The sequence below is a fragment of the Macaca fascicularis genome, chromosome 2 (assembly GCF_037993035.2).
Source record: "Macaca fascicularis isolate 582-1 chromosome 2, T2T-MFA8v1.1".
In the NCBI taxonomy this organism is placed as follows: domain Eukaryota; kingdom Metazoa; phylum Chordata; class Mammalia; order Primates; family Cercopithecidae; genus Macaca; species Macaca fascicularis.
Genome location: NC_088376.1, coordinates 26,444,578 through 26,457,799, shown reverse-complemented (window position 1 = coordinate 26,457,799; position 13,222 = coordinate 26,444,578). Strand labels below are relative to the sequence as shown.

Here is a 13,222-nt window from a genome sequence, read left to right as displayed (position 1 = left end):
TTAACTCCCAACTTTGACAACAGAGTGCTCATTAGTGTTATGGGATGAGAGAGGAGAAAAAATATTTGAAAGTCAAATGAAGATTACTATTTTATATTATTTTATGACACATTTAATTTTTTCAGAATAAATGAGCAAATTCATTGATGAATAAAATTATAAAAATGCAGATATATATGTAAAGTATTACTAGGTCAAGACCTTCATCTTCATTTTATAGAGTACAGATGAATACTTCTTAATGAGTTTTGGAGCTCTCATTTACATAGAAAATATTACAAATTCACTATCAATATGAATAATTTGAAATTCTTATTTTCAATTTACACATAGGTAGATTCTTAGAAGATATACATCATATTTGTCAAATAATAAATGCATATATTCACTGACTCTGTATTTGAATGTGTGTGTGTGCATGTATATATATGTGCGTATATATGTATATGTATATATATACACATATATATATAGCAAGAGAGACAGATTGAGAGAAAGAGAATGAAAGAGAGAAAGAGACAGAGAGAGGAGAGTGAGAAATTTTTCTATGTCACATAGGCTGGGATAGTAAAATAACTGATTTAACAGTTTGTGAATATTGTCTGGTCTTCAGAAAAAAATTTTAAGCTATATGGATGTTCATGCATGTAAAATGCATGCTCATGGTGAGATGCATGTTAGTTGTATGTTTTCTGCACAGAAGAGCAAACATTTTAAGCCTGTTTTTTCTACTCACTAGCTGTGAAAACTTCAACAATTCACTGAAAAACTTAATTCAATTTCTGTATAACAAAAATAATAATGCCTAGAGAGCTATCAAGATTAAATTACTTTGCTCATGTGAAAGATGACATAAAGTAGGTGGAACAAATGTTTTTTTCTGGACTAAGAATTTTACATGATGGTAAATATTTATCTTCAAAAACTTATTTTGTTCTTTTATTATGTGTTTGGCTCAGTGATCCTCCGCCCAATTGATGTAAGTTTCTTAATCCTACCCTTAACTAGAATTGTCATGTTAACCTACACTGTGGAATTACTCAACTTTGTGAAATGTCTTAAAGAAAAATTGTTTAAATATGTGCCTTGACACATTAAGTTGATGAACTCATATTATATGTTTATACTGGAAACATCAGTAATTATGCTTCATTTCCTCTTTGCGGAACTCAGATTAATAAGTTTTACATTTTGAGTTACGCTTCTCAATTTCAGAGCTCTCTAAAAATTAAGAAACCAGTTCACAGTAATATGAATTTAAGCTGAACTCAGTAATCATGTCTTAATTTTACTTAATACAGTGTGCATATTCATGGCAAATTAGCTGATTTAGCTGACCGCTGCTCAGGTCACGGATCAATTCACCAAATGTATTTATCTATTGCTCCAAAGTCATACACTGGTGAACCACAAAATTAGGATCTCTTCTTTTGGAGAAGTATTGGTTCCTTGATTTTTATTTTAAAGAGAAAGAAAACTTTTCTTTTTTAACTTAACCATTTCCATCCTCTATTTAAAATGAGAGAATTAGAGAAAGTAAAATATTTAAGTCTATTAGTTATTTTACATTCTTTATATACACAAAACACTTTTACATATATCTATTCAATGCTGCGTATCATGTACAAGAAATTCAACACGTAAAGTAGTCTACACGGAGTCACCCATTAGTTTGTAGATCTTGCAAAGTTGAAATTTAATTCATTAGATTTTAAAGATAAAAAGAAATGGAAAAGTTTTTGAAATTTTTGTTTTCTCTAATATATATTTTTAAACAGAATGTTCATATGAACTGATTTATTTTCCTGTAGCACTATGTTACAAATTATTCTCTCAGGCTAGGCACAGTGGTTCACACCTGTAATCCGAGAACTTCCAGAGGCTGAGGCGGGCGGATCACTTGAGCTCAGGAGTTGGAGACCAGCCTGGCTAACAAGGTGAAATCCCGTCTCTACTAAAACTACAACAATTAGCCGGGCGTGGTAGCTTGTACCTGTAATCCCAGCTACTAGAGCAGCTGAAGCAGGAGAATCACTTGAACCCAAGGAGCAGAGGTTGCAGTGAGCCGAAATTGCGCTACTGCACTCCAGCCTGAGTGATAGAGCGAGACTCTGTGTCTAAAGAGTAAAAATAAAACATTAAAAAATTACTTTCTCATTTTGAAGCATCTTCCACAAAAACATTTTTAAGAAGCCATATCACACTGCAATGTGCGGATCTACCATTCAAATACCTGATTGGACTTGTGGATTAATACCAATTTGACCCTTCTGAAAAAAACATCAGTTTGAGCATGCCTGAGAAATATCTTGTGAATCTACGATTTCTTTCTTAACCTAAATTTTTCCAAATGGAATTTTGGGGTCAAAGGTGATATAAATATTTCAGTTTGCACTCATGAAAGTGTGTAATAATTAATATAACACTTAGGTATAAGAAATACTGAATATTTTACTTACAACTCTACACACAGCATCAAACTTATAAATACAATAGCAAATTTATAATTTAAATATCTTTTGAGTTGCTTATATAAAAATATTGACACATTTATGGTACAGTAGAGCCATTCTCTTTTAAAGTTGTTTTTCAAGGCTCTTTCATATATTTTATGAGTTATTTATTTATTTATTTATTTTGAGATAGAGTCTCGCTGTGTTGCCCAGGCTGGAGTGCAATGGCACAATCTCGTCTCACTGCAACCTCCACCTCCTGGGTTCAAGCCATTCTCCTGCCTCAGCCTCAGCCTCAGCCTCAGCCTCCTGAGTAGCTGGGATTACAGGTGCCCACTACCACACCCAGCTAATTTTCTGTATTTTTAGTAGAGACAGGGTTTCACTATGTTGCCCAGGCTAGTCTTGAACTCCTGACCTCACGATCTACCCGCCTCAGCCTCCCAAAGTGCTGGGATTACAGGCGTGAGCCACTGCGCCCAGTCATAAGTTATTTTTAAACTGGACATGCACATGACTATTTTTTGCATGTAATATCTCTGTATGTATTAATCCATTTATCTTCTATCATCTATATTTTTGTTGATACACCAAAATATATCAATTTTTAAATTTATGGTTTCAATCATTGGAGTTACGCTTAGAAAGGCCTTTTCCAAGTCAGGATTATGTATATGTCCATATTTAACTGTAGAATTTGTTACTTTTGAAGCAATATTTCTCCTGGGTTTTGTTTTACCATATTATATGAAGTAGAGAGCAAGATATTGTTTTTAATTTTTGATGTAATTAGTTCTTTGTTCTGATACCACTTGAAAAACCCACTCTTTATTCATTTGAAATGCTGCCATTATAATTAATTTTCATATGAATTTATGTCTGATTCTGGACTTTCTGTTATAATTCACTAATTAATGCCCATCTTTTTTCTGTCAATATCCACTATTATAATTACTAAAGCTGTGTAACATCTGATAGTTCAATCCACCATCAAAATTGGATTGATTCTTCTCTTTTCTTAATTATATCAATAAATATCATAAATGGCCCTAATTTTAACTTACTAAAATAGATTTAAGAGATTTAAGAGAAAAAAAGCATTCCAATATTGGCTCTATGACATAAAATATAAAAAGCAAATAAAAAAACTTTCCTGGTATTAATAAAACATTCTGAACCCAGAAACTCTTTTAGGAGGCAAGTTTTTCTTTTCTTTCTTTGCACTGACAAGTTTTTCCATAGGTACTGATTTTCTGCTCCTCCTTAAATTCCTTAAGTCTCTTAGAAAATTTACATTTTATAGTAAAATATTCAATATTGCTGGAGGGTTTCAGACATATAGTCAGGTAACTACCCTGCTTCTCACATCTAGTATTGTATATTTGTATATGCCATTTTCATTGTGAAAAATACCAGATTTCTATATATTGAATTGGCATATAATATTTTGATTTCTTTATCAGTTTTAGGTTTTCTAATTCATTAGATTCTGCTATAATCCATACGCTTGCCTTCTCTATGTTTTCCCATTGCATGAGACAAATACTTATTTCATTCCTTGTCATTTTTTCTCAATTTCATTGTTCACTGTAAAAACGCTGAAAAATATAGAAGAACAAAAAATGTGAAATTAACTATTATGTCACAATTGAAAAATAATTTTTGCTATGAAGTATAAGAAATCTGCCTTTGATCTTGTGTTGGATTTTAGGATAAAATTAACAATGATAAACTTTAAAATTAAATAATTATTATAGTTTTAGCAATTACACTGACAAATTACCTTCTAGGAATGGTCTATTTTTCCTCCAATACATTGGGTTTTGCAGTATTTCATGTCCTTACTTAATATCCAAAAATTTTACCGTTTTACCATTTTTGCTCTTTAACTTACATGCATTTAGTTACTAGTGATATTGTGATATTTAATATACTCGTTGTTCATTTGTTTTGTGACAATTCCTTTTATCATCTACTTAAGTTTCTGTTGGAAACTTTATTTTCCAATTGAATTACAAGAATTCTCAGGCAAACAGTTTTGAAAAATACTACAAATATATTCCCTGATTTTTCAATAGTGTTTAAAAATTCTATATGACATGGTGCCCTTTTAGATACTTGTGAGTGTGTGTGTCTGTGTGTACACACATTAGAAATGTTTTCTCCTTGAGAGCCTGTGTTTCATCCTCCATCCTGATGTGCTGTGCCTTTTCTATACCATCAGTCGGGGTGGCTATGTTTATTGCTGGGCCTCTCAGTGGAGTGTAGCTGTATTGGAATGCTATTGAGCTCAAGTGTTTTAGGGCAGTCTAAACTAGATGAGTGCTTTCTGAGTTCAGCCTTCATCTCCAGGTCCCTATTTTCTTTCTTTCCTTTTCCTTTTCCTTTTTCCTTTTTCTTTTTTCCCTTTCCCTTTTCCTTTTCCCTTTCCTTTCCTTTCTTAATACTTTAAGTTCTGGGATACATGTGCAGAATGTGCAGGTTTATTACATAGGTATATAAGTGCCACGGTGGTTTGCTGCACCCATCAACCTATCATCTACATTAGGTATTTCTCCTAATGCTATCCCTCCCCTATCCCCCCATCAGCCAACAGGCCCTGGTGTGTGATGTTCCCCTCCCTGTGTCCATGTGTTCTCATTGTGCAACTCCCACTTATGAGTGAGAACATGCAGTATTTTTTTTTTGTTCCAGTGTTAGTTTGCTGAGAATGATGGTTTCCAACTTCATCAATGTCCCTGCAAAAGACATGAACTCACCCTTTTTATGGCTGCATAGTATTCCATGGTGTATATGTGCCACATTTTCCCTGTGCAGTCTATCATTGATGGGCATTTGGGTTGGTTCCAAGTCTTTGCTATTGTGAATAGTGTCACAATAAACATATGTGTGCATGTGTCTTTATAGTAGAATGACTTATAATCCTTTGGGTATATACCCAGTAATGGGATTGTTGAGTCAAATGGTACTTCTGCTTCTAGATCCTTGAGGAATCGCCACACTGTCTTCCACAATGGTTGAACTAATTTACACTCCCACCAACAGTGTAAAAGTTTTCCTATTTCTCCACTCCTTCTCCAGCATCTGTTGTTTCCTGACTTTTTAATGATCAGCATTCTAACTGGCATGAGATGGTATCTCATTGTGGTTTGGATTTGCATTTCTCTAATAACCAGTGATGATGAGCTTCTTTTCATGTTTGTTGGCCGCATGTCTTCCTTTGTGAAGTGTCTATTCATATCCTTTGCCCACTTTTTGATGGAGTTGTTTTTTTCTTGTAAATTTGTTTGAGTTTTTTGTAGATTCTGGATATTAGCCCTTCGTCAGATGAGTAGATTGCAAAAATTTTCTCCCATTCTGTAGGTTGCCTGTTCACTCTGATGTAGTTTCTTTTGCTGTGCAGAAGCTCTTTTCGCTTAATTAGATCCCATTTGTCTAGTTTGGCTTTTGTTGCCATTGCTTTTGGTGTTTTACTCATGATGTCTTTGACCATGCCTATGTCCTCAATGGCATTGCCTAGGTTTTCTTCTGGGGTTTTTATGGTTTTAGGTCTTACATTTAAGTCTTTAATCCATCTTGAGTTAATTTTTGTACAAGGTGTAAGGAAGGGGTCCAGTTTCAATTTTCTGCATATGGCTAGGCAGTTTTCCCAGAACCATTTATTAAATAGGGAATTCTTTCCCCGTTGCTTGTTTTTGTCAGGTTTGTCAAAGATCAGATGGTTGTAGATGTGTGGCATTATTTCTGAGGCCTCTGTTTTGTTCCATTGGTCTGTATATCTGTTTTGGTACGTGTACCATGCTGTTTTGGTTACTGTAGCCTTGTACTATAGTTGGATGTCAGGTAGCATGATGCCTCCAGCTTTCTTCTTTTTGCTTAGGATTGTTTTGGCTATATGGGCTCTTTTTTGGATATTCGTGAAATTTAAAGTAGTTTTTTCTAATTCTGTGAAGAAAGTCAATGGTAACTTGATGTGGATAGCGTTGAATCTATAAATTACTTTGGGCAGTATGGCCATTTTAATGATATTGATTCTTCCTATCCATAAACATGAAATGTTTTTCCATTTGTTTGTGTCCTCTCTTATTTCCTTGAGCAGTGGTTTGCAGTTCTCCTTGAAGAGGTCCTTCACATCCCTTATAAGTTATATGCCTAGGTATTTTATTCTCTTTGTAGGAATTGTGAATGGGAGTTCACTCATGATTTGGCTATCTGATTGTCTATTAGTGGTGTATAGGAATACCTGTGATTTTTGCACATTGATTTTGTATCCTGAGACTTTTCTGAAGTTGCTTATCAGCTTAAGGAGATTTGGGGCTGAGACGATGGGGTTTTCTAAATAAATATACAATCACGTCATCTGCAAACAGAGACAATTTGACTTTCGCTCTTCCTATTTGAATACCCTTTATTTCTTCCTTTTGCTTGATTGCCCTGGCCAGAACTTCCAATACTATGTTGAATAAGACCCTATTTTCTGAATTAAGGTTCTTACACACTCTCCACTACTTGTTTTCCATGACTATGCTTTGCTTCTTTAAAAAGTGAAGCTGTTGGTGCACCTACATGGTCTTTATTCAGGCCCCACTTTTACTATACATACTTAAACCCTTCAACTTTTAAATTTTTTCTATATATACCATGTATTTTCTAAATCATTGGCTTGAAGGTAGGATTCTCCCCCTCTTTTGAGTTTATATTCTTTTAGTTAGCCCCTGGAAAAAGAATGGAAAGAAAAACTTTCCATTTCTGCAGCACTTGCATGGAGATAGTAAAACTGAATGCTATGTTTTTCCACAAAGATCATTAACTAGATGAGACTGTTGAAAAACCATGACCTTTGAGGAACTCCATTATTTTAGATCTTTAGGACCTAACTACCCTCTGATCTCAACACAGGACTCTCTTGAGCAAAGAACAATGGGACTCTTTTTAAGCAACTATATACCAATGATCTCATACCTTCCTATCCAGAATGCTGCTTTTAATTGTTATGTATGATGTAACTATGACGTAGTAACTATGATAGTTTCCTCTCTCTTCTCATGGCTTAAATATCCTGAATTGACCCCTCAGTGGAATACTCTGATTTTTCTCACTGATCTGTATTTCCTTGCCTGGCATCTCCGCTATTATTCCCATTCCTAAGATCTAGTGGTCTTTGTTTTACTCTCTAACATGACATTTTGTTGATTCTAAGACACCATACAGTTTTAAAACACATTTTGAATTTAATAAAAGGCCTCATTAGGAGAGGCATCAATAAACATAAACAAGATACAAAATTGTTTGCCTTAATTTTAAGCTGCAACCTGATATTCGAATTATTAAAATGTGAAAAAAAATGGACTATATTTTTAAGGTCAGATGGCCTGGGTCCTGATGTCATTACTTATTTGATGATTTTGGAATCTCCCTAAACCTCAGTTTTCTCATCTTTAAAATATAGGTTTTATAATGAAACCTAACTCAGAAAGTGGTTGTGATAATTAAATACTTCAAATTTAACTACTATCTCAGAGTTTGTCATAAAACAGTCACTTAAATATATTTATTTCATATAATTATAGACTAAGTTTTGGTGACTGCTATCAAAGTCTTTTGATACAATAGTATAAGAATGTACCTGATACTTAATATATTTTATGATTCCTTCAAAAGTTCTAAAACTAAACATTTTCGTTACCTTTTATATCATACATAAACTAAACTCAAATAAAATTTCTGATGCCAAAGGTAGAATTGCTGGTTACATGAAAAATGTTCATGGTCTGTAAACTCATTTCTCAGACTTTCAAAGAGGTTCCCCATGATGCCTTAAGTACTATCTATTCCTCTCCCCTTGCTAAACACATTCAGCAATCACAAAATCAAGATTACAGGTGTCTATCTTCTTTATTTTCCAACTTCATGTTCTTTGTTGGGTTACAAACTACCACAATTGTCAAACCTGAGTACTCTACAATATTATCTTCTCTGCTGGCCAGATTTTCCTCAAGTGTTTCCTTTTTTTCCCATTTCTGTTTAATTAAATCTAATGAAACATTTGTAAAGGTCATGTGGGAAATGCACATTTTAGGCAAGCAGCAGAACTTACAAACTAGAGGCTCAGAATAAAACTTTTATTTTCCTCTAAAAAGTTACATCAAGCTCAATGTGTAATTACTTAGTTTTTAGATGACAGTAAAACATCTGGAAAAAACGTAAAATTGACTGACTCTTTGAGTTCCATTCTGATGTTTCATTATATTATTCTCCTTTGATTCATCTTTTATGACTATATTCATTATGCTATACTTGAAACTTCCTGAACAAAGATAATTTCAGCAAGATTAAATATTTACATCCAAGTAATACTTGTAAGAAAAGTTCTATCAAATGGCTAAAATACAGTTTATTCAACAGCTTTGGTTGTTAGTGGCTATTTTTAAATAGGATAGCTTCCAGGAAAATGACATTAACTCATATTTTTACCTCAACTAAGCCCCTGTGTTTTCTAAACATTCAAGGAATAGAGAGAATTTTTGCCCTTCTATTTAACTTCAGCAAATACTATACCCAGCCATTCATTTTTTTTTAATGTTCATGTAACTAAAATAAATATGATGCCTGAGAGAGTAATTTATTTAGGCTTGCACAAAGATACCACTGTAGTATTTGGAAATTAGAGAAAATTAGAGTAAGTAATTTCTAATTATGGTAGTAAACTTACTCACATATAATCACACACAATGAAGGCACATGTAGCCTGTAGCAAAGAACAGAATTTTAAAAAATGAGATCCCTTCCAACCTGCTTTGTTGAGCCATATTCTAGTTCAACCATTATGGAAAACAGTATGGTGATTCCTCAAGGATCTAGAACTAGATGTACCATATGACCCAGCCATCCCATTACTGGGTATATACCCAAAGGATTATAAATTATGCTGCTATAAAGACACATGCACTCGTATGTTTATTGCAGCACTATTCACAATAGCAAAGACTTGGAATCAACCCAAATGTCCATCAGTGACAGACTGGATTAAGAAAATGTGGCACATATACACCATGGAATACTATGCAGCCATAAAAAAGGATTAGTTTGTGTCCTTTGTAGGGACATGGATGCAGCTGGAAACCATCATTCTTAGCGAAGTATCACAAGAACAGAAAACCAAACACCGCATGTTCTCACTCATAGGTGGGAACTGAACAATGAGATCACTTGGACTCAGGAAGGGGAACATCACACACAGGGGCCTGTCATGGGGAGGGGGGAGGGGGGAGGGATTGCATTGGGAGTTATACCTGATGTAAATGACAAGTTGATGGGTGCAGCACACCAACATGGCACAAGTATACATATGTAACAAACCTGCACGTTATGCACATGTACCCTACAACTTAAAGTATAATAATAGTAAATAAATTAAAAAAAAAAAAAGAAAAACATAAGCTGAACAAAAAAGAAAAACAAGAAAAAGATACTCAAATTATTTCTAATTGAATTATTTTAAGGTAAAAAGTCAGATTTTATTTAATCACAGCATTAGAGCTGCCCTCCACCCCCATTTGGAAGATAAGATACAACATCAGTCCTCAAAAACACAATATTGAGTCAAGTCTTCTCATTGCTTTGCTTTGTTAATAATTCTCTCTGTACCTCAGTTTTTTTGCTGTAACAAGGGTTTTATAATAATGACAACTTCAATGCCTGAATATTCCATTTTAACACGTACGCATTAGGTGATGTTTGACCCATCGCAGATGAAATTTGTCTTTAAGTAACTCGCCCCAGTATGTTCTTTGTTTCAAGTAAACACATAGGGATCAATATTCTCAAGATTATGGTTTTTGACACATTCTCCTGATGTGAGTTTTTAATTATTTTATAGGCTCACAAGGGTCTGAGGAGCCCTAGTAACACTTCGAATAACTCCTCAACCTAGAGATTTCTAAACTTTCTCATTTTGTAGCAATTTTAGTGTCTCAGTAATATTTACATGGTGCCCCTAGGCCAAAAGAAATATGTGAGCTGTTTGTTAATTAGTTAGGTGTAAACAACATAATTTTTATATCCTTAATGGTTATATCCTAACAACGTAGTAGCAACATGATTCGCTAATATATATTAACTGAAGGTAAAACATTATTTCTATTTCATTCTTAAATTATCACAGCGACTTACTAAGGGAATCCATGTTCCTGCTGGACCCAAAACAATTTACTAAACTTTGGAATAATGTTAGACATCCCCACCCTCACTTCCCTGTCCTCACTCACTTTTGTGTTTTACTTGCATCATATCACAGCAACCACTGAAAATGAAGCTTTACAAAAATATGACAGAATGAAAAGGAATGTAGCACAATCTAATGTTGAAACTGTGACTAGCCCCAAGCAAGTGGCCTGCAAGATTGTCTAGCCTTTGAAACACTTAGAAATCTGGTGACGCCCCTGTGAGTTCACTGGAGTTCTTGAGACTGACTTTTAACTTTTATCGTAAAAACTCAAGGTTTTTTATTGTTACCAACAGATATTTCTGTGTTACTACAAATAGAGCATCATTGTGAAAATCTATGACAAGTTATTTCATCAAACAAAGGAAAAAATCTTTATAAAATTCCTCCTTCCTCCTACAAAACACAGTACAGTAACATAAATTTGGATACAACACTATAGGCAACTGGCTGTTTATCCTTCTTGCTGGCTCTGTTCTTAAAATGGCTGGAGGAAGCAGGTGATAAAGGAGATGGAAACTAAAGTTCTTACCTTCTTGCAGGGAGTGGAGACAGGGCATGGAAGAAAAAAACCAAGCTACGTGGAAAATGCAGGTAATTCCACCCCCAAAAATGGGGAGGAAGAAGATGGTTTCTCTTGTCTCCAATATTCTCCCATATCCATCTCCCTAAATCTGGCCAATAAATATCACCTAAACAGGGAGGTGATTTCTTAAGCTTCTGATGCTTCTTAAGAAATCAGAAGGTTGGCCGGGCGCGGTGGCTCAAGCCTGTAATCCCAGCACTTTGGGAGGCCGAGGTGGGCGGATCACGAGGTCAGGAGATCGAGACCATCCTGGCTAACACGGTGAAACCCCGTCTCTACTAAAAATACAAAAAGAAATTAGCCGGGCGTCGTGGCGGGCGCCTGTAGTCCCAGCTACTCCGGAGGCTCAGGCAGGAGAATGGCGTGAACCTGGGAGGCGGAGCTTGCAGTGAGCCGAGATCGCGCCACTGCACTCCAGTCTGGGCGACAGAGCTAGACTCCATCTCAAAAAAAAAAAAAAAAAAAAAAAAAAAAGAAATCAGAAGGTTAAGAAAGATGATTCTGGATTCAAAATCGTCTCTGTTAAAACTGAAGCCTGGGCGAAGAAACACTACTCAGTGGTGCCAAACCAAACAAAAACTTGAATTTACCGAAATTTTGCAGTCTGTTCTCAAATTCTCAGTTTACCCTGCTGCATAGATTCAGCTTGACCATTTAATTAATCCACGTTACAAAATTGAGTATTTTTGACTAACTCATTGAGTTATGGTGGTAAGAGGGTTAGTTTCATCATTTATTAAATGTCTACTGCATGCCAATTCCATACTGGCACATGCTAAGTACTACTGGCATGACACAGATAATTAATTCTTCCATAATTCAAAGAAGGGAATATTTTTGTGGTTTTTCACAGATGGGTAAGCACCTGAGTTTATTGGCCAGACATAGTGGATCATGTCTGAAATCCCAGCAGTTTGGGAGGCCCAGGCATGTGGATCACTTGAGCTCAGGTACATGAAATGAGCTTGGAAAACACCATGAGACCCTGTCTCTCTAAAAAAGAAAAAAATTATCCATGTCTAGTGGCACATGCCTGTAGTCCCAGTACTCAAGAGGCTGAGGTGGGAGGATCCGCTTGAGCTCAGGAGATAGAAGCTGCAGTGAGCCGTGATCATGCCACTGCATTGAAGACTGGGTGTGAGAGTGAGACTATGTCTCAGGAAAAAAAAAGCGAAAGAAAGAAAGAAAGAGAAGAGAAGAAAATGAAATGAAAAAGAAAAAGAACCTGAGTTTATTCATCCAGAGTCCTAGATGTGAACGAGATCATTGTCCCCACCTGCTGTATAGGGGCTTCCTTTACAAATGTGATATTCTTGCTCATTTTCACACTTACTATATTTTATAATACAATAGTAATAACAAGAAGATAAAGGTAAGTTTAAAATGATAAAGTTTGACTGGCAGAAGAAAAAAAAGGACTGACCCTCTACAGTGATCTAATTGTAATTGTGTAAAAGGGAGACAACTAAGAGGTGACCTTGGAAAAACTAAATACTTTGCATTGTACTTAACTTTTCAATAACTGGATGTAAGTTCCTGGCCAATAGAGTGACATGTTTAAAACAATCTATATGTCAGAGGGATTTGTTCACAGTGGTTAACGTATCCTCCGCTTTTAGGAATACACATGCAATGGTAAAAAGTGATGCATGATTTTGGTCATTGGAGTGAGTGCTATTGCTAAACATAATCTCTCAAAATAATTATGTGATAAGCCTGTTTCAAAAAGAGGGATGCATGACTTCAGGGGCCAATCCAAGACCTTCAACAAAAGCATGCCTCAAGAAGAAAGCAATCTGTATTATTTATCCTGTGATCCACAGTCTTTCTCCATCAGGTGATCCAATTTTGCCATGACTTAAAGTTTATTATCTGTGGTGATATGGTTTGGCTGTGTCCCCACCGAAATGTCAACTTCAATTGTATCTCCCAGAATTCTCACCTGTTGTGAGATGGACC

At 35.2% G+C, this 13,222-nt stretch overlaps 1 protein-coding gene across 2 annotated transcripts in view; it reads right to left on the bottom strand.

Annotated features, from left to right (window-relative positions):
* The window catches only part of ZNF385D (zinc finger protein 385D), a 990,373-nt gene that overhangs the window by 558,439 nt on the left and 418,712 nt on the right, over nt 1–13,222 (bottom strand). The window lies entirely within an intron of this gene.